Raw genomic sequence first — 23,562 nt, 5'->3', positions numbered from 1 at the left:
GATGAATAACCTGTGGCTATACAGCAGTTAAATGGTAGAGCTGGGATTTGAATCTGTTGTCTGGCTTCATAGGCCACAGTCTCAACCACTGTACTGTACACTCCCCACTCAACTTGGCAAAACTGAGGCCAGCATCTGCCTACCCTGCCCACCCATGCTACATCTGTTCTTTCTACATTATTCCTAAATGGGATAAATGGCACGATATAAACTATGTGGTAACAACTCTCAGAAATCTGGGAATTGTCCTCTGTCTGTCTCTTTGCTGATCTTGCACATCCTATCCAAGCTGGCTCTCAAAGCTGATCTACACACCATTTTGTCTGATAGGCCCTTGGAAAATGTGTCTTAAAAGGTGAGTTTTGAGCTGGATTTTCAGAAAATGGACACAAAAACTTTTGGCAAGAAAATTGGATGATACTTCTGGTGGAGGGAAAAGCATGAATAGTACTATTGTTTTGAGGCTTTAGCAAAAGTTTTCTAACTTCATGCAGTAGGATTGCTATGGAGTCCTGGGCAATAGCCTAAGAAAGAGAGTGAACATTCTGTGACAGTACATTCAGCTGTGCTGATCACTTCACAGTCACATGATAATAGTTGAGATCTGTTGAAGTTTGCCACCAGGTATTGTACCAAAACAGTGCTTTATATTTGTAACTAATTTTAATAATAATCTCATTGGGAACAGGTCCTTCCTAATAATCTCTAAACCATGCCCCTCTATAATCTGCTTGCAAAAATGCAGATAGAATGAACTTCTAAAAATCTGTATCTGAGGAATCTGATTGTTTTACCTCCTTTTAAAAATAATCCTACACTCATTTTGCATTTTTCTCTGGTCTTCAGTCCAAGTTCAGAGGCCAGATTCTCATTGACACCGGTGACTGCGAGCAAGTTATCTTAATGTTCTCTTTTTAATTTTATCAGTAATTGGGTGTATGAGAGGAGCATGATACCTTAAAGAACTGACTTGGAAATAAAGTCACAGAATGTTCACTCCCTTCCTTAGGCTATGGCCCAGGAATCTCTCCATAGCAGTCTCACTTGCTGAAGTTTTCTACTGTCATCTTTTGCTAAGGCTTCAAAACAATAGTTCTATTCATGCTTTTCCTTGCACCAGAAGAACCATCCAATTTTCTTGCCAAAAATTTTCTTGTCCATTTTCTGAAAATCTAGCTCAAAATTCACTTTTTAAGATACATTTTCCAATATACTCTTTTTGTTTCTCCAGCATTTAAATAGAAGGTTCACCTTATATTGATTTGAGCTTGATCATACCTGGCTTTGTGGGAATTAACCAGTTGATCACCTGCACAGATGACAATTCACTGAAGGTGTTTTTGTTGTTGTTGTTGTTGTTGTTTTGTGTGTAACAAAGTGCCTTTTACAAAGTTGGCAAGCAGAATGGCAATCAATTGTTGTTGAATTAATTAATTAATTCACTCATCCTGTCTAGGAAGTAGAGTTGTTCTAATTATGTTTCTTTCTGACAGTTGTAATCTCAATCAGGACTGTTTTAAACAGAAGAGAAGAAGCTGATGTAGACAAGCTACAATGAGGCTACTTTTAATCTTTATTTTGTCTAATTTGATTTGATACATAGACTAACTATGGGATATTTTTGTTTTTTAAACTTGGATTTCTAACATGAACTGCTCTAGTTAGATAGCACTACCTATTTTTAGTTCATCTGTTAGAACTGAACATGCAAAAAAAAAAAAAAGAAAGAAAAAAAAAGAAACCACTTTGAAAAACATCAATTTAAAAAAGTCAATACAAAAGAAACAAATAACAGGAATCATTCAACATCTGTTAAATAAATTGACTCTGTGGTTAAAAGCCTCCTCCCTCAGCCCTGCCACACACAAGCGAGCAAAAAACCCCTCTAGGCCCAGATGGCCTCACTTGTGAATTCTATTAAACATTAAAGAAAAAAATCAATTCTACATAAAGTTCTTGCCCAAAATAGAAGAGATGGGAATACTTCCTAACTTATTTGTGAGACTAACATTATCTCGAGAGCTAATATTCCTTATGAAAACATCTGCAGAAATCCTTAACAAAATCTTAGCAGATTGAATCTAGTAAAGTATACAAAGGCTAAAGCAACATGACCAAGCAAGTCTCACCCTACGATTTCAAGGCTGATTCAGCATTCAAACATCAGTGCAATTCACTTTTTCAGCAGTCTAAAATAGAAAAGCCATATGATCACCTCATCAGATATGAACAAAGAATGAGAAAATCCAAGATCCATTTGCAGAAAAAACAAAAGCAAAAGTCTTAGCAAATTAGGAATAGAAGGGAATATTCTTAACCTAATAGTGTGTATGTACCCAAAAAATAAAAGCAAAAACAAACACAAAACATAACAATGACGGACTAAATATCTCCCCTCTAAGATCAAGACTGAGGAAAGATTTCCATTACATCTTTCCAATACTGGACTGGAAGTCCTAGAATGTGCAGTAAGGCAAGTAAAACAAATAAAAATCATACTATTTATGAGCAAAGAAATTAAAACTGTATTCTCAGATGACATCGCATACATAGCAGATCACAAAGAATTTACCAACATCATGCTAGAGCTGATAAGTAAGTTTCACAGTTTCAGGATACAAGATCAGCCATAACAAAACATCAACTGTATTTCTACACACTAGTAATGGACAATTGGAAACAGAAAAAAAAATTAAAGTATCATTTACAACTTGGAATGCTTAAAAATAAATCTAGCATAACATCTGCAAGAAAAGTGAATATGGAATATGCTGAAAGCTAAAAATATTAATGACAGATATCAGAGAAGGTCTAATTAAATGGAGAGCACGGTGCCTTCATTCATTCAGAATTGTGGGGTTGGAGCTGTAGCTCAGTGGCAAAGCACTTGCCTAGCATGTGTGAGGCACTGGGTTCAATCCTCAGCCACACACACACACACACACACACACACACACACACACAGAGGAATTCTATTCATTTATGACCACAAAAATAAAATAAAATAAAAAAAGAATATTCAGAATTGTCAAGAAGTCTGTCAGTGTTCCCCAAACTGATACATAGATGAAGTGTAATTCCATTAAAAGTCCCAAGAATTTTTTTGTAGAAATCAAGTAGTCAATTCTGAAAATTATTTGGAAAAGCAACAGACTAGAATAGCTATAACAATTTTGAAAAAGAAGATAAAGTTTGGAGGATTAACTCTTGTTGATTTCAAAACTTACTATAAAGATACAGCAACCAAGATTGCATGGAATTTGCAAAAGTTTGGATACATGAATCAACTGGACAGGGCAGAGAGTACAAAAAAGTTAATTGATTTTTAGCAAAGGTAGCAGGCAATATAATGTAGAGCCTTTCAACAAATGATGCTGGAGTATTGGGACATTCCTATATAAAATGTGAACCTTGATCCACATCAAAGTAGAAACTCAAAAGCTAACTGGAAACTCATCAAAGGTCTAAATTTTAAAATTAAAATTATAAAATCTTTGGAAGAAAACATAGATAAAAAAATCTTTGAGACATCGAGGACAGGCAAAGATTTCTAAGAAAAGGATACAGAAAAGAAAAAAGTTGGTAAGTCAGATTTCATCAAAGTTTAAAACTTCTTCTTTCCAAATTTATTGTGAAAAGAATGAAATGACAAGCCAAAGACAGAATACCCATCTGATAAAGGACTCATAACCAGATTATACATAGAGCTCTCAAAACCCAATAATAAGAAAACAAACGAACCAATTAAAAGTGGGAAAAATATTTGAACAGATAATTTATTGAAGATACATAAGGCAAATAAGCAAATGAAAAAATGTTCAATATCTTTAGTTAGTAGAAAAATGCAAATTGAAAGTGCAATGAAATACTACTACACACCTATTATAATGGCTCAGATGACAATAAACTGACTATACAAAATGCATGAAAGGGTGTTGAATAACTGGAACTTTCATGCATTTGTTGGTGGGAATGCAAAATGGCATAGTACCTTAGGGAAACTGTTTGGAAATTATTTTTTAATTTTACGTATATACTTACTGTATGACTTAGAAAACACAGGTCCACACAAAAACCTGTATATTAATTCTTAAAGCAGCTTTAGTGATAATTGCCCAAAGCTAGAAAAAAAAAAGGGCAAATACTGAATGAACAGATAAAGACATTGTGGTACATTCACATCATCATAACAGAATACTATTTACTAGTGAAAAGGAATGAACTACTAATACACTAACAACACTGCTGAATTTAAAAGAATTTTTGTCAAATGAGAGATGTTAGAATCAAAGAGCTACATACTGTATGATTCCATTTATATAACATTCTGGAAAAGACAGAGATAGAAATTAGATTTATGGATGCTAGGTTGCCAGGGGTGGGATTAGGGGTAGGGGTCACTGCATTGGGGCAAGAAGGATCCTTTTAAGATGATGAGAATGTTCTCTACCTTGATATTGGGGGGGGGGTTGCATGAGTGTATAAACTTCTCCAAATATATAGAACTATACATTTTAAAGGATTGATTTTATTGTTTGTCAGTTATACTGCAGTTAAAAAAAAATCCAACGTTTTACAGGCCTCCTAAAGAAAATGTGTGTGAATGAAATTATAAAAGGATCAAAACCAGTTCAGTGTGGCTATTCCAAACTCTCTTCTGCTCCAGCTGCTCCTCCAAATACTGTCCCACCTGGAGCTGGGCTTATGGTCATGAGCAGGTGGATGCAGGAGGGAAAGAGAAAACTTTACTTTTGGAGCATTAGCTCAACACTATTTGGCTGGGAATGCCTTGCTTCATACAGGGAAAACTCTATTCTGCTGGAAAATAGTAATTTAAAAAAAAAGAGAAAAAGAACTTACCTATTAAATTTATAGAGACCTATCTGACTTCAATACTTTAAATTTTCCTAATTTTGTTAATAGGTAAAGCCACCTTCAAAAGGGATGTTTGTCTTTTCCAATTTTCATACTTCATTAAACTCGTAAGTCCTAACTTCTCTGTCTTGGGTAATTTCTTACCCATACTATAATGTGTGCATCTCAAAAGAAATAGTCTTGTTGTTAAGATACAAGGAAATTTCAAGCACGTTTTGCAAAAAAAAAAAAAAAAAAAAAAAAAGAAAGAAAGAAAGAAAAAATCTACCAACCCATTTATTGTGGTAGGGAGCAATTGATTAACAATGAAAAATTGAGATGGAGCATACAAGAGATTCCTGCAGTTTTCCAAACTAGTGTAATAGCTGTGAAATAGGAGCAAAAGTGTCTGGGTCACCTAGTATCCTAGATATTTACATTTTGTGAGACTTGTCTTCCCCATCATCCGCCCCACACACAGTCTCAACAGAAGGTCTCATCAAGCATATTGTATATTCTTGCTGCTAAATACTTCTGAAAAGTCAAAGAACATTACCAAGGGGTCTTATTTCAAATGTCGTGCCTCACCATTTTCCATGATGGTCAATTATTTTCCTTTCTGTACTGAGGCCTGACCTTTTATAGGGGCACGAATGAAAATGTGGGTGAATGTCTCATCCTCAAGATCTGGCATAGAAATATACGACACCCATATTTCTGATATTTTCTTGCACTTCCATGATTAATTTTTTCCAGGTGTCAACCTTTGTGTCTCAGATTTTGACAAGAGAATATAATCTTTCTATTTAAAAGGGGAAAGACAGACTTACTAAAAATGTCAAACCTCAAAAGCTCTATACCATACCAGTTCTCCACAAATGATATCTTAATTGAAACAGGTGTATTAATTTGTTATTTTATGAGATCAATATGGGAGTGTTTAGGGGCATGGAGATACTGGTAGAAATGTGATTGTATGAAAAATAAGTTTTGAAAGACTGTAAGTAGTAATTACTGAATAGACCTACTGTTCAACTAGGAACCATTTGTACTTTCTCAAATGATCATAGGGCTCTTGATTATAGTCCATTTGTCTGTATTTATTTAACTTTTGCTTATTTTTTTTTATTAAAATGGGCTGAATTGAATTCCATGTGGGAAGACTTTATACATGTAAAAAAAAATCAATATACCAGTGAATGATTCTTACCAAGCAGACCGATTGCAACATGGAACACAAGAAAAGCTCCCACATCTCAGGCTTCCCGTATTCAAGAAAGGGACTATGATAATAATGTTTCTCTAAAATGTTTAAACTCAAGATTGCCTAGACAGAACACCTAGATTTTGCTGCCCCAAACCAGCTTTTTTTCCCCCAATGCTTATTATTATTATTTAGTTGTAGATGAACACAATACATTTATGTATGTATGTATGTATGTATGTGGTACTGAGGATCCAACCCAGTGCCCTACGCATTCGAGGCAAGTGCTCTACTACTGAGCCACAACCCCAGCCTCTCAATGCTTATTTTTAAAAATCATTGTTCATCTCTCTCTTCCTCAGTTCCCAGATTTAACCACTCAGCAGTCTTTACCAATCAGCAGTCTCAAATGCATCCCAAATCTGTCATTTTTCTACAACTCCATGGCACCAATCCAAGCCATCTACTTTTCCAAGCCATCTACTTTCTCTCCTCTCTCTCTCTCTCTCTCTCTCTCTCTCTCTCTCTCTCTCTCTCCTGATATGCTGAGCAACTTCTCTCCACCACGTCTGCCCTTCTGCCATGATATTCTGTCTCATCTCAGGCCCAAAGCAATGGAGCCAGCCAACTGTGACCTGAAACCTCTGAACCATGAGCCAAAATGAACTTTTCCTCCTTTAAGTTGTTTGTGCCAGGTATTTTGGTCATAGTGATGAAAGGCTAACTCACAGAGTTCCAATAAAATTTTGTTTACCAAAGCAGACCTTTGGAAGTGTTTTGCTGACCCTTGATCTAGAATATTTTAGTAAGCTTCCCCCAGCCATTCTTATTCTCCTTCAGTTCCTTCAGAATATACCTAGGATTATCTCTTCACAACTGAAATCTGGTCACGTCCCATCTACCAATGGCTTCCTATTGCTCTAAGGTCTAGAATTCTCACCATAGCAAAAGGCCCTATGTATTCTGATACTACCCTGGCGGCATGAAATATCAATCTCCTTAGTCTATTTCACTCACAGGGACTTGTCTTTCTCATTGGAATAGTCGCTGCAATGATAAATTCCCAATTAACTGCCATTTATCCTTTCGGTTTATGTGTCATTTATTTAAAAAGATCTTTAACCACCACCTTTATACAGAATAGCTTAGCTACTCCAGTAATTGCCCCCTTCATAGCAGCTGTAATTAAATAATTCATTTTGTAAGAAGTTGTTTAATGTTTCTCCCACTAAATTGTAAGAAAATTATCACATTACATATATGTAGCACATATAGCAGTAAGTAATACAATTGGCTACAAAGAAGAGAACCTGATTGTAATGGCTGAACAAAATAGAGATTTATTTTTATTACATAGAAAAAAGGCTGAATATAGACAATCTAGGGCTGTGTATTGTAGCTCCATAATGTCATCAGGTGTCAATGAGCTGTTTCTTTTTCTAGTTTGTATCCTTATGATTGCAATATGGCTGCAGTGTTTTCAGGAATTACATCTATGGCCCAGACAGGTCAAAGACACTGCCAGTTGAGCAGCAGTATTAAACAGATTAAATAAAACAAAACAAAACAACTCTTCCCTTGATGTCTCATTGTATAGACCCAGTAAGAGGTAACCTCTAAATTGCAAGTGAATCTCGGAGACTACTTACTGTTTTATAGAATACTGACATCTAGAAAAATATGGGATTATATCAGTAAATAGTATGAATGAATATTGAGTATCTACCCTAGTAATCAAGTTCAATAAATATGTTTTTGGAATAAATAAAGACTTTACATCTGATTTGAAGCTGAAATAATTCTAATAAAGGAAAATAATCTGAATTACAATGGCTCCTGGACCTATATCAATTTTCTTTTTCTTTTTAGCACATTTCACTCATGCTTAATTTGATTGGTCTTCATTTGTTGTAACTATTTTCAAGGTTCAGGAGAAAGGCAATTAGAGAGGCAAAATCCAAGCTTATGATAGTTGTTTGGTGATTGTGGCTTTTGCTCCTGCAGACATTTTCAAACAATGCTATGCTGGAATAACTTTACTAATATGTGCATTTTAAACCAACGTTATTTTCTTTAGAAATACCTTATTGCAAAATTATAGTATATAAATATTTTAGCAGTAATAACATGGGTAATAGTCCTTAATGGTCTGACTTGCCTATGGGCTTCTGGTTTAGAATATGGTATTATTTTCAAACAACACTATAAAAATCAGATTTTATGTTGTCCTGCTGTGAACATCTTTGAGTCAAATAGCAGAAGTGATGCTCTTCTCTTATTTAATTTTTTAATAGCTCCCTACCCTACGTTCAGAAGACTCTCTATATAAAATGTAACCAGAGACAGTCTTAGTAACAAAACTGCTTTTCTTTTAGTGTAAAAAAATTTTTTTTCAGTTCTGATTCCATTTAGGAAAGTGAAAATTGGATTTTTCTGAGGTATTCAAGAATTGGAGTAAAAGTATGTTTTTAAGATTGCAGTACAATATTAAGAATTTCACAGTGCTTAATAGCACTTGAGAACTTGTTATGTGAAAAATTTAAACCATTTCACAAATATCAGCCCCTGGTCAACATCCAGGACCTGTTGGGCCACTCAGCACCTTTGCCTCTTTCGTGGTCAGCATTCAGAGACTTTGTACTGTGGAGTTACTTCCACATGTGAAGACCTGACGGGATTGCTAGGACTCAAGCCAGAACTTGGGCTTCTGTTCTGAGACTTTGAACCACTTCTGTGACTGGGGTTCTTGATCAGACCACTGCCAGAAAGTGAGGACACAGAACTTCCCCTGGTTCCTTTCTACCACCTGACTCCAACTTCCCTTTGATTTGTGGGCTGGTTTACATCCTTCCAATGGATTCCCTTTCTGTTGGCTGCAGTGATTATAACCAAAGATCCCTAGTGATACAATCTACCACACTAGAAGATAAACTCCAGGATGCAGAGCCTCTGACAGAACCTGTTAGAGAACTACCCAGTGCCTTTTCTTTTTTACTAACAGATTCCTAACTTTGTCTGGAGTGGAGATGCATCCACCTGAAAATGTCCACACTTTCATTTTGGTTTGAGGCTGGGGTAGCCTTGCTGTGTAGCTGTAACCAAAGATGTGTGAACAGAAGTCTGGAGATTTCTGCAAAACCTTTGCTTTCCTAATGTGAACATTGCCTTTCCTTCTCTTTTTGCTTGTTTGGAATGCAGATAAAATTCCTCACAATGGAATAGGGATTTTGAGGTCATGAAATGACAGAAGTGAGTATGAAAACCAATCCTTTCAGTAAGAAAAGTAGAAAGGTAAAGAGAAACTGGGTCCTTGATGGCATTCCAGCCCAGCTCACCAGCCCTGGATGCCTCCCTCATAATTTATTTTTAGTGAAAAATCATGAAACCCTCCTTGGAAGAGCTACTGGAGTGGGATTTTCCATTATTTGGTGTCATACATGTTCCTAACTGATATGAGTGTTTTGTTTATTTAATTCAGTTTTTTAACCCTTAAACAAAGCCTGGTATATAGTAGACCTTGAAATATATTTGTTGAATGGACAAATGAATAATGAATGAATAATAATTGCTAATGATAAAAATCTGTACTTCTACATATAATCTTTAATAAATCATTGCCATGTTTCAAGTGGGAAAATAATACATGATATATAAATTTTATATATTTGCAGCTAGTAGCTGTGTCACTTCATCATCCTGATACATTGACTTTATCCAAGACCTAATAAAATCCTAACTGTCCTTCAGTGCCCAGCTCCATTCTTACCTGCTGTAGAGAGCTTTTTTTCAACCATACAACCATTCCTCTCTTTGGTACATGAAGTCAATTTCACTTAAGCAAGCACAGCACTGTTCTCTCTCCCTAGTGGGATTAAGAGTCCTTAAGACAGAGAACAAGTACTGTTCATTTGCATTTTGTGTTAAATTTGATACTTGGTATAGTCCAGCTAGACAGCAGGAAGGTTGGGAAAAGATGATCTGGATTTATGTTCAATGCCCAATCTCATATGAGTCATTCATTTCAACAATACTTGTGGAGCATTTTTCTAGTGTTAATCACTGCTTTGAGTTTCAGTTGTATTATCTGCACAGTGGGAAGAAGAAATAATGTCCACATTATAAATTATGTTAGGCTTAAATGAGTTAATAGATATAAAAATTCCCTCTCCTCAGTCTATACCCAAAGGACTTAAAAACAGCATACTACAGAAACTCAGCCACATAAATGTTTAAAGCAGCACAGTTCACAGTAGCTAAACTGTGGAACCAACCTAGATGCCCTTCAATAGATGAATGGATAAAAAAAATGTGGCATATATACATAATGGAATATTACTCAGCAATAAAAGAGAATAAAATCATGGCATTTGCAGGTGAATGGAGTTAGAGAAGATAATGCTAAGTGAAGTTAGCCAATTCCCAAAAACCAAATGCTGAATGTTTTCTTTGATATAAGGAGGCTGATTCATAGTGGGATAGGAAGAGGGAGCATAGGAGGAATAGAATATTATCCAAAGTACATGTATGAAGATACAAATTGGTGTGAATATACTTTGTATACAACCAGAGATATGAAAAATTGTGCTGTATATGTGTAATAAGAGTCACAATGCATTCCACTGTCATATATAAATAAAAAGTAAAAAAAACTTTTCTATAACTGTTAATTATTGTGTTATAGTAAGTACTCTAAATATACCTATTGAATTAAATTTTATACAGTCAATACTCTCAAGGCAATCTTGTGAGAAGATTCAAGTGTTTTCTCTTGGACCCCTGAGCGCTTTGGAGTTTTGTGATACTCTTATTTGGTTGTACTACTCACAATTTGTTAAGAAGCTTAAGTGTTCTAACCAATGCTGGATATGACCCCCCCATCTTTGGACATGCAGCCAAATTCTCATGACTTGGTTCCTACAAAGTATCCATTAGCTGCTGAAACTTTTCCAGGACCCCATTCAGTGAAAGAGTTCAGGCTTAAATTGATTAGACACCCAAATAGGTATACAATAAATGCTCTTGAACTGAGCAAGAGCCAGCGATCACTTGGTTCATCAATATAGAGCATACGAATAAGGAGCAAAGGTAATGAAAACATAGGGTTTTCTTTCCCCTCCTCCAATTCTTTAAACAATTATTTCCCACAACTTTTAAAGGGGCTTTCTCAATAAGATGTTATGAACTTTATTTTACATCAAGAACCTGTCTGATAATGTCTGTTGCAAAAAAAAAAATTGATGCGAAATAAAAATAATCTGATGTTGCTTTGTGTTGAGGACTTTCTATTTTCAGTCATCACTCATCACTTAGGCTAATGAAATGGAATGCCTCACTATAGATTCCCTGGAAAACAGCTTGAGGCGGGTTGGGTGCAGGTGGTTCATTTGGGAGGTGATTCTAGGAAGCAGGAGTGAGGATGCTGGTGAGTGAGACAGGGAGGAAGAAGAACTTCTGGGAGCAGTGCAGGGAAGACAGTTCTGCCGAGACCACTAGAGATTCTTTCAGGACCTGTTACAGGTCCTAGAATTGCCTTTCTGCAAGATAGTGGCTCCTCAAGGGTTGCTCCACAAGCTTTACCTCTCTTGCACTTCCAGGCTGTCTGCCTCTTGTCCAGGAAAGTAAATTCTGTAGTGTTGAAACAGAATTTGTTGAAGTGTGTGTTTAGGTGGGATACCAGTAGCACGAGTTGGGAAAGCTTGCATATAACTGTCCATTGCAGCTCTGCCTGATGCCATAGGTGAGCCAAGAGCACCAGAGGGAGCTGCTTTTGTGGGTATGGGTTCCCCTGATTATGAAATATTTAGATGCAGTTGGTAGTTGGTAGTTGTTTTCAACAACAGTAAGATTTTCTAAAATTTATTGAGTATTTTGTGTGCCAAGGTCTGTCATAGCACTTTAAGAAGATTTCCTCAAGTCAACTATTATTATTATTAAAATAAATATAGTTGCATGGAACTAATTTATAACTAGAATAAGTCTGGCCACTTTGGTCCTTATTATTGGTAATAGTAATATCATATATTATGCATAGATTATATATTCAGCTTCTGGATTAAAGAGGAGACGAACTCCTACTTTGGATTTTAATTTAACATATATAAGTATGATACCACTAGAGGTTTTTTGTCAGTGGTGGTAGGGATGAGAGTGGAATTATATATCCAGCAGGTCAGCTTCTGTGCAGAAACTCACAGCCTATTGTGATTCCAGATGGGACATTTGTTGTATTGGAGATAAGAATTCTTTTTTTTGCTCCAGGCTACATTTACTTCTGAGTTCCTTTTTTAACTTTAAACTTAAAAAAAAAATCAAGCAGAGAGATGTCTTTTTAAATAACATATGTTTTAGATTTGCTAATAAGAAATGTGTTAGATCCAGTCATTTTTGAACATTTCTCCTTGGTTCTTAACAACACAATCCCCTCAGAGGACAAAGTGTTTAAGGGCCTTCTACTCCAGGAACCATGCAACAAGGAAGGAGTCACACAGGCTGGGCAGCTCTTATTTCTCATTGTGTGCAAGGCAAATGGCAGCCTGTCATGAAGTTCTAGGAAACCTGGGCTGTGGAGTGGGCCCTGTGGTCAGCTAGGCCTCTCTTACCAGCCAGTTCTGGGGTCTCTTCTTCAGAAGACTTTGTATGTGAACATCAAAGGTCATAGACCATCCTGGGGACTGATAGCAGTGCTTAAATACTTGTATGTAAACTTCATCTTACTGGGGGAATGGGAATAGGAAAGGAAGTAAAATGAGTCAGACATAACTTTCCTATGTTCATATATGAATACACGACCAGCTTAACTCCACATCATGTACAACCACAAGAATTCAGTTAAACTCCATGTATGTAAAATATGCAAGATACACTCTACTGTCATGTATATCTAAAAAGAACAAATAAAAATTTTTTTATCTCACTGCTTTGATGTATTATGCACAATCACAAGACTCCAGAATGGGTATGGCCACGTTGTTGATGTGTGAGCCAGTAGCAGGAACACTACACCAAGAGTCGAGAGATCTGCTCTTTTACCCCTGACTTAGCAGGTAACTAGCTATATAACCTTCAGCAAGTTACTTCCATTTCCAAGGCCTCAGCTTCCCCAGTGGCAAAATATCAGAGCAAGACTAGCTGAGCTCTTGACTCCCATCTAACTTCACATTCTATGGTGTATTGTGCAGAGGTCAATGATACTTTTTTCTTGTCTTGTTTGGGATAGAGTTAAACATGGAAGAGAAAAAAGGGTGGAAAAATCTCCAAGTCACAATGAAGTTTAAAGCCAAATAGAAATATGTTTGATAGTAGATGAGTGTATGTGTTTTGTTGCACTTGTATTATTTTTTCATATAGTCAGATCTATTTTTAATTAGTTTAATAAAATATATGCTCTATGCTTATGCTTTTTTCTTCACCTTCTACTCAGTTTTTCTACCACTCTTTTCTCTGTCTTAAAATTCTAGAAAAGTCCTGAAATGAAATAACTTATTGATTTATGCTTGTCTCCTTTCCAAAGAGCTGGGAGCTGGCTTCTTGGTATGTAGGTGATGGTGGTGTTCAGTGAACTGGCATTGTTATGATATTGATTCTTTGACTGCTGGTGTTTTAGGATTTTCTGATCCTTCCGCCTGGATATTTTCACCATGCTCTGTTTACTGTCTATTTTTTTTTAAACTTCTGATTCTTTAATTCTAAACTCTTTCTAGTTGATACTCTTTATATACAATTCTTAAAACCACCAATTGTACTCTGGAGCTCCAGTTTTTTTTTTTTTTGGAAGTAGCTCCAAATTGAATACAATTCAGGTGTGTCTCACTACAATAACCCAGAAGAAGAGTGGAGTCTTTTTTTCCTTATCTGATTTTTAAACAGGTAATTTTAGATGCTGCTAAAATTGAGCAAACATACTTGAAAATGAGTGTGTTCTTCAATAAAGTGTAAAATACAGTCTAACAATGAGAGGCAGCATCATGGTCATAGCAGCATCATAGCAAAAAATTGAAAAGAATATAAATGTTAAAAAATAGGAATTTGATTAAAAAATGATGGTAAAGTTGAATAATCTTCTAGTTTTATTGTTAAATGAAAACAATGTAGATAATAGCATTTATGTTATAATTTTAAAAATTGAGACCACTACAATGCAATGAAAAAAAAAGACTTAAAGGATATAGCCATAAACATTCACATAGGTGGTTTATTAAGAAAGTGGGAAATTGTGACGAATTTTAATTTTTTTCTTGTTTATTATCTGAACTTTCCTAAAATGTCTATAAGAAACATGTATTAGTTCATGATTAAAAATAATAACATAAAATAACATTCAGATGGGTTTAATAGTAAATTTAAAAATAAAATAGTAAAAATCATAGAAGAAAATTTAGGAGGCTGTATTTAAGATGTATTGTTATGGTTTGGATAGGAGGTGTCCCCCAAAAGTTCCTGTGTTAGGAGGTAAAATGATTAGATGACGAGAGCTGTAATCTAATCAGTGGATTAATCTGTTTGACGAATTAATAATTTGAAGGGACAAGCTGGGTGATGATAGGTAGGTGGGGTGTGGCTGGAGGAAGTCAGTCACTGGAGATGTGCCTTGGGGATTATATATTTTGTCCCTGGCTCCTTGTATGCTGTCTGTTCCCATGGGTCATGGGTTGAGCAGTCTTTCTCCACCATGCACTTCTGCCATGATGTTCTGCCTTACGTTTGGCCCAAAGTGATAGAGTCAGCTGACCATGTACTGAGCCCCCTAAACTGTGAACCAAAATAAACTTTTCCTTATCTAAGTTGTTCTTGTCAGATATTTTGGCCACAATAATGTACCAATACATATGGGGACATGGAGATCATGTAAATACAGATAGGGAACCCAGAAACTGTATAAAAAAAGAGAAATATATATGAGTTTATGAGAACTTCAATGTTTTCTCTGATAAAATATGTCATGTGGTGGCAAAAAAAATAGGTTGAAAAAGATTTTCAATGCATACAGTAGATAAACATTCATGTCTGTAATGTATGTACAACTTCTACAAACATCAACTAAAAAAACTCAAATAATCCAGTAGTAAAATAGACTAGGCATCTGGATAGGTAGTGCACACAACTTTAAAGACAAATGACATAAGAAAAGAAGTTCTAACTTCCCACAAGTTAGGCAAGTACAAATTAAACAAAAATGAAATAGCTGACAGACACCCATCAGAATGGCAGAAATCAGATGTAACAATTAGTGCTATATGGATATAGAAGATCCTCTCAACATTGCTAGTGAGTGTGTGAATTTTTTTAGCTTTTTTTAGAAAGCAATCTGGCACTATATAATAGCTATTAAAATTGAAATACACGTGGTCCAGCGATCTGATAGAGGAAGATGTCCCTCTTCTAATAATTTTTTTTTTCCATGTGGAGAGAACCCTATTTGAAGAGTGATCTTGTTTTCTCTTCATTTCTCTTCAACAGTTGAGGAGGAATGAATTATCTGATTCATTAATTTTAGGATCAGGGCTTAAGTATGTGCTGCTTAGTCTTCTCCTCCTCCCCTCTGGGATCCACCTACCTGCAGAGAACATGTACACTGATATTTTCTTGGCTATATGGCTGGCTCAGTGCTTGAGGTTCTGCCCCTCTAGGGACCTTTGGTTAATTAGCACTATCCGGGCCTTTTAAATAGCATATATTTTAAATTTGCTAGTAAGAAATGTGTTAGATCCAATCATTCTGAACATTTCGACTTGTCTCTTAACTATAAAATTCTCTCAGAGGAAAAGTGTTTAAGGGTCTTCTACCCTGGGGCAGTGAGTGGGTAGGGGTGGGTGAGGGTAGCATCTATGGAGATGGGATCCTCTAATCTTCCTTCCAGATAACTGTGGCTGTGTGGAGCATAATTGGGTGACAGTCTCCAGCTGCTCCACCTTCACACCTGCCACAGCACTCATGGTGAGGCCACATTTCTCCCTGGGTTGAACAATCTGTTTGGGGGTCATGAATGACCTGGCTGAGACTTTCTCAGTTATATATATATTTCCTACTCAATTCTTCCTTCTTCCCTTCTTTCACAGAGCCAGACCTGCATCACAGTTCAGTCTCTCTGCTAACTCCTCCTCCCTTTCAGTTTTATGCCCCCTAAATGTTTTCTTCAGTAGTCACTTGCCAGTATAATTAATGTTGGCAACTGCTTCTCAGAGGACTCAAACACGCAGTTGGTACTCAGAGTGATCTGAGAAAGCAGACAGTAATAATGTGGATTTGGGGCTGAATGGTTTGCTGGTGACAAGGTTACCCTGTATGCAATGGTTTACTTTTGTTTATGTAAAAAATTACCATAATTTTAGTGACTTAAAACCAGACAAATTTGTTATTGTAAAGTTCTGGAAGTCAGAAGTCCACAATGGGTCTTACTGCACTAAAATCAAGGTGACAGCAGGCCTATGTTCCTTCTGGAGGCTTTGTGCTTTGCAGCTTCTAGAGGCCTTCCATATTTCTTTGTTTCTAGTTTCTAGTCCCTCCCTCCATCTTCAAAGCCAGGAGCTTAACATCTTCAAATCTATTTTTTAACTTTACTTTTTTCATATATTTTATTGAGGCATTATAGTTGCACATAATGGTGGGATTTGTTGTTACATATTCACACACACACACACACACAAAATAACAATATAGTTTGGCCAATATCACTCTCTAGCACTTTTCCCCTCCCTCTCTGCCTTCTACCTTTTGGTCCCTTTCCTCTACTGATCTCCTTCTGGTTTTCATGAGATCCTCCCCACATTTGTTTTTGTTGTTTTTCTCTCTAGCTTTTGCATATGAGAGAAAAGGTGACCTTTGACCTTCTGAGTTTGACTTATTTCATTTAACATAATGGTCTCTAGTTCCAACCATTTTCCTGCAAATGACATAATTTCCTGTCTCTTTGTGATTGAATAAAACTCCATTGTGTATACATACCACAGTTTCTTTATCTGTTCATCCATTGATGGATACCTAGGCTGGTTCCATAGTTTGGCTATTGTGGGTTGTGGTGTATCTGGGTTATATGGTGGTTCCATGCCTAGTCTTTTGAGGAATCTCCATACATTTCCATAGTAGTTGTACTAATTTACAATGCTACAACAGTGTAAAAGTGTTCCTTTTTCCTCTACATCCTCTCCAGCACTTATTTTTATTCTTGATGACTGCTATCCTGACTGGTGTGAGATGAAATTTCAGTGTAGTTTTGATTTGCATTTTTCTAGTTGCTAATGATGTTGAACATTTTTTATATATTTGTTGGCCCTTCACATTTCTTCTTTTGGAAATGTCTGTTTAATTCATTTGCCCACTTATTAATTGGGTTATTTGATATTTATTTTTTTGGTGTAAAGTTTTTGAGTTCTTTATATATCCTAAATATGAATCCTCATTCAGAAGAGTACTAGCAAAGTTTTTCTCCCATTCTGTGGGTTTTTTTTACATTCCTTATTGGTTTTTTTTTTTGCTATGCAAAAGCTTTTTAATTTTATATCATTCCATTTATTAATATTAGGCGTTATTTCCTGAGCTTAAGGAGTCCCACTGAGAAAGTCATTGCCTGTACCTAATACGCTGGAGTGTTGACCCTGTTTTCTTCTAGGAGTTACATAGTTTCTATTAGAATTTCTAGGTCTTGAACCCATTTTGAGTTGATTTTTGTGCAGGGTGAGTATCTTTAAATCTTTTTTGATATGAATCTTCTCTCTCCTTCTTTCACTTATAAGGACTCTTGTGATTAATTTAGGCCCATCCAATTAGTTTATGATCATATCATGTCAAGAGCCTTCTGCTAAATACATCTGCAAAATTTTTGTACCATGTATGAAAATATATTCACAGGTTCTGATGATCAGGATGTAAACATCTTGCAGGTAAGAGGGATAATATTCTACCCTGCCCGCCACACCATGTAACATGTAGGGCACAGATTGTCCTTAGAATAAATTGGCAGCCCAACTCCTAAATGTTTAACTGGAGATGATGAAAGTGGATGGGAACACTCTTGATAATTTAGATGTTTGAAATGCTATGGAGAAACAAATGCATAGAAGGACAGTGAGCATTAGTGGATATTAAGATGTTGTATCTCTTCTGTGAGATAATGAGAAGCTGAGGGATAATAAATAGCTAGACTCTAAATGTGAGAGCTAGAGGGCCTCTCTGTAGGGACTCTTGGAGAATTTACAAAAAGGCCCTTATCTTCTGCAGAGGTGGATGGATGCAGATAAAGTGAATGATGGATTTAGTAGATAGAAGCTTGGAGCTCCTGAGACCTTTACATTCTCAAAATTTAAGAGACATTAAATTTGATGTTCTGATAAGGGAAGGGCTCTTATTGGGAAATGCTTGGGACCTTGAAATATAGGATGGGGATACTGGGTGGATGCCCACAAGACCATAGCTATGTAGACTCCTCTGGACTCAGAGAACTTGAGCCCAACCCTCTCTAAGAAGAGCTAGCCCATCCTTCACGTGGGAAGATACTGCTGAGGCCTTACCTCCACAAGGCAACAGGTGCTCCTCTAAGGGGTTACCCCTGGTGCCTGTCCAGAATGCCAAGATGATAACTAGTGTTAACTTCCAGCACAACCCAGCCAGGAACGTGCTAGACCTGATAAGGGAGGAAAGAGATGACAAACTCAAGGGAACTGCAAAGATTAACTAGCACTTACTCCAGAAAACAGGGAAGTATGCCAGGGGAAAAAATTGATGGGGCTTAATCAAAGAGGAAGAATATGAAATTGAATAAGCAGGAAATAACTGGCTTTAGGGAACTTTCTCAGGACATGAGATTTAATACTAGTAAGGACCTCAAAGGATGGGGCAAATTTGCTGCTAGGGTAGATTTTAGAAAGCTGGTCTGGGGCCAATGACCTAGCCAATTTTGTCAGGGGCCTGGAAGGAAAATGATGGATACCGTTCCTCATAGAGACTAACAACGTTGTCTTGGATGAAATGCAAGAACAATGGAGTCCTTCCATCCTGGAAGGGTTAGTGGCTTGTTCTACTAGGGATAGATACCTATTCTTTGTGTGGGTTTGCCTTTTCTATCTGCAAAACCTCTGCCAAAACTCATACAGGAGCTCATCAACTGTCTGATTCGCAGGTATAGAGTCCCATATAGCATAGCATCTGTCATGGACTCACTTCACAGAAGGTAAATCAAAACCAGTTGACTTGGACATATTTCTGCAATGAATTGCTAAGAATAAAAAGTAAGAGGTAGAGAAGTGTAAATACAGCATGAGTCCATTTTTGAGAAACAGTGACAACCCCACACCCATAGTATATTTGTTTATTCATAATGCTAGCAGTAGGGAAGATGTTGTGAAACTATATATACTGGACGTTAACACTGGTTATATGATAGCTAGGATGGAGTAGAGGGCTGTATGGTAGAGAGGAGCATAGAGGGAAGGAGGAAGATTTTTTTTTTAAAAGATTTTATTTTAAGAAACTGTCCATGACGAAGAAGTTTTGATATTATCTCATTTGTGCGAATTACACAAAAGATGGCCTTGAATACAAATAGTGGTTAGAGTGATGGAATTCGAGAATATCTTCTATTGGCATCTGTTGCTTTTATAGCAATCACTCAGTCTATACGTGGAAACCTTTGTCTTTTAACTACTTTGGTTTTCAGTGTTTTCATCTGTGAAATAGGAGAATTAAATCATGTCTTCTATGATGCACAATGCAATAATAGGGTAATAATAGTAATAGTAATAAGGTAAAAAAGAAAAATATAAATGACATGCCATGGAATTTGCAGATTGCTGTGGATACAGAGATGAGTATAGAGAGAGGATCAAACCTAGCAACAGATTATGTGGCACCATGTGGAAGGTGCTATGATAAGAGTATGAGCATAGTGGTATTAAAGCAAGATTGCAATAAATCACCGAGTTGATCTTAAAACAGGAGATGGAGACTTTATTCATCAGCTGGCCATCCAGATCCACTAGCTGGTGGGCCAAGGAGTAGGCTGCAAGTCTACACCCTTCGACCCCATCCTGGGGTTTGAACACACCTTTTATAGTCCAAAACCATATTAAAACATAAGTGGCTGTTGCTATGATTCAAACCCATAAGCAAAATTCATGAGATCTAAAATCATAAGTAGAAAAGGGAGTGGGCCAAAATGTTCCTAGTTGAGTATAAGTTAAAGAATGGTTACTAACATCTAGACAATCAATCTCTGACAGGGTACATTGTCCAAGAAAAACAGGACCCAAAGAGAGAACACTTTTACATTGTATAAGAATTTCCATTTTGCATTGCCAAACATGCTATGCTAAGCAACTGTTGATGGGTACAGAGGTGGGGCTTTCCATGGGAGAAGAATTCCTTACATGACATGGAATCTCAGGGCAAAATTGCCCATATAACCTGGCTCATAACAGTGGTATGGGTCTCAGTGCATGGTGAGGGGCCATGAAGCACAATTTGAGGGTTTAGGAAGAGTAAATGGTACCCAGGATCCCTCTATTACTACATAAAGAAATGACCGTGTTCTTTGCCTTGAGGTTATGCAATATGATCACAACTATTTTAAGAAAAACTGCTTAAAATAAAGATATAAAGAATGATGGTGATGGACTCTTGACAAAGGTGATGGAATTATGGGTGGCTTTCCTACTCCTTAAACTTTTCTATATTTTCCTAATTTGTTCCAATGAGTATGTAATGAGAAATTTTTGGTTTATTTTGATTGGATTATTTCAGTTCAGGATGGGAGCCCTTGTATCTTATACAAATGAGTGTTCCCTAATAAATCAAAATGGAGAATTTATTAATCTTAACCTGATATAGGTAACATGATGCTTAACATGATCTCTTCTAAGAAGAGATGGGTAGTTGGAATTAGTTATCCATTCATCTGCCCACCAGATTTTCATCCCTTTGTAGATTCTTCACAAATCATGAAAGTCCATATAGTGATTTTAATTATTTCCCCCAATAACCCAAGACTTTGGCATTGTATGTGTTTGGAAATGGAAAACTAGAATGCAAATGAGTGGTCTAGATAATTTCCAAATTAGGACTAGGTGTTGAAATTCTTAGAATCTTCTTCATAAGTATTTTTTAAAATATTTATTTTTTAGTTTTAGGTGGACACAATATCTTTATTTTATTTTTATGTGGGTGCTGAGGCTTGAACCCAGTGCCTCACGCATACTAGGTGGGTACTCTACCTCTGAACCACAACCCTAGCCCCTTCTTCATAAGTCTTGAAAATAGCTTCAGAAGCAATGGTATGTTTTGTTGTTGCTGTTGACGTTTCAACAAGGTGGGCTTCTCATATGAGAAGCCCATTCTGGCATTATCCAGTGCGTACCTAGCCCCTACCTCCCTGCCACATGCTGCATAGCACCACCTTCCTCTGCCATAAAACTCATTACACCTTATGAGAAACACATGTCTGTCTTCTTAACAAACTATGAGAGCTTTTGCTTTGCTTTTCCCTAGGCCCAAGACAATGCTGACTCAAGTAGTAAATAAGTAATTGGTTATTAATTAATAAATAAATCTGTAGACTTTGGGTCATAAAATGGTCATGCACTTACAATGTACCAAGAATGTCCTAAGTGTTTTACAAAACCCATTTAGTAGAAATTATTATTACTCTATAAATAAGGGAAATAAGAAACAGGTTAAGTAAGTTGCCCCACTGTTTAGCTAGTCAATGGTAGCATTGAGACTTAGACCTACCTAGTCAATCTGATTCTGTACTCTGCTCTTAACCACTATTCCATATTGCTTGTTGGGTCATTGGATCTTTCTGTGCCTTGTTTTATGACAGAAAAACAGAATTAATAATACCCATTCATGTATTGTTGGAAGAATATTTTTTGAAAAAGAAAGCACACAAAAAGATTTGCACACATTAGATTTTATAATTATTTTATTATCACTAATATCATTAATGTTTTTGATATTGTTAAATATCACTTTTTATCCAATAAAATCAAATTGTTATGATTATAAAAACACTGGTAGATAATTGATAGCATGCGTGCTGTGACTTTTTAATCTTTCAAAAAATTGTTTGAATGACTTTGGAAAGATATTTTTTGTCACTTTTTTGAGTTTCTTTAATCCCATCCCACAAAGTGGCATTTGCAGCATGCCCAACTCTATTCATTGATTATTGAACTTGATACTATTCACGTATGTGCTCAGAGCCTTGGGTGGTGACAGAAGGGGATTTGCAAATCATTCTCTTCAGAGAAGGGAGAGAGTCTCCCCCTAGTGTTGGTCTTTGGCAGAAGGATCTAAACCCTGCTTCTAGATCTTCACTGGGACTTTTGGTTTAGCCTGGTTTTTATAACTGGAGGGTGACTTTTGAAGCTAAAAGTTTGGAATTCCTTCTACAGCAGCAGAAATAAGGATTTGTCTAGTGTATTTAATGTTTTGTATAAACACTGTCAAATAGCTATAGATTCACAGATGTACTTCCCATTTTTCTTTTAATCTTTTAGTTTTAAAGTGCTTGATGCTTTATTAGTTTAGGATTAATAGTAATTACTGTGTTTAGTACAGACTTGACTTGAGCAAAGCTGTAGTAAGTAAAGAAAGGAAACTAGTTTTCACTGGGTACCTACCAAGTGACAAGTACCCCAAACATTATTTTTTCAATTCATGTAGTAACTTTTAGGGTAGATATTAACCTGCCTCAGATATTAGGACTGAGGCCCAGAGAGCTCTGAAGGGTTGCCAGATTATTATATTTTAGAATACTTAGTATGTATAGTTTTCAAAGTCATTTGTCCACTGCACTTTGCCACTCAACCTGCTTCCAATGGCTTCTCAGGGGTCAATAATAGTGAAACCTCCACTGAGTAGAGATTGACACCTCATATTTCTCTGAAATATTTCTTTCTTGGAATTATATGACAAGACCTAGTATCTATAGCCTTTGGGGCTCTGTTCTCAGGGTGTTAAATGAATAAGATGCTATTTGCATTTAATATTTTGGTTTATGGATGTCATTAGGTAGAAAATATCTTCACCCAAAAGAGTGTTACCCTAGATAGAATTGTAGGAAATGAGAACTGGATGCGGCATTACTTAAAACAATCCTTGTTTTAAATAACCTTGGTACTTGGAAGTTACATCTTTGAAAACCTGCATCTGTGATGGCAAAATAATGAAAGTGATGCTTACTGGTAAAGAGAAAGACCTCTCATTTTGTCTTCAGTCTTTTCATTCTACCTGTGAGATCTGCTGGGTGAGGGATTTATGGTGGTCCTATGTATGATAATATATTCTCCTAGCAATTTAATATTTAATTGAAAGTAGGGAAGAAGGAGGAAGAGGGGGATGCTCTTTGGCAATTGGCCAATTCTGTGAGCAAATTTTGGTTTTTGTGGTTGTATAGTTATTTCAGTGAATAAAGTGTCCCATTCATATTGCGTAGGCCGGTTACAAGCTGGCGTTGAATGATGGCCAATTACAAGTTATTCACATTTGGATCAATATCCCAGACATGAGCTCAT

The sequence above is a fragment of the Marmota marmota genome, unplaced genomic scaffold (genome assembly GCF_001458135.2).
Source record: "Marmota marmota marmota unplaced genomic scaffold, marMar, whole genome shotgun sequence".
NCBI classification, from domain to species: domain Eukaryota; kingdom Metazoa; phylum Chordata; class Mammalia; order Rodentia; family Sciuridae; genus Marmota; species Marmota marmota.
Note: the sequence above shows the minus strand (reverse complement) of the source record.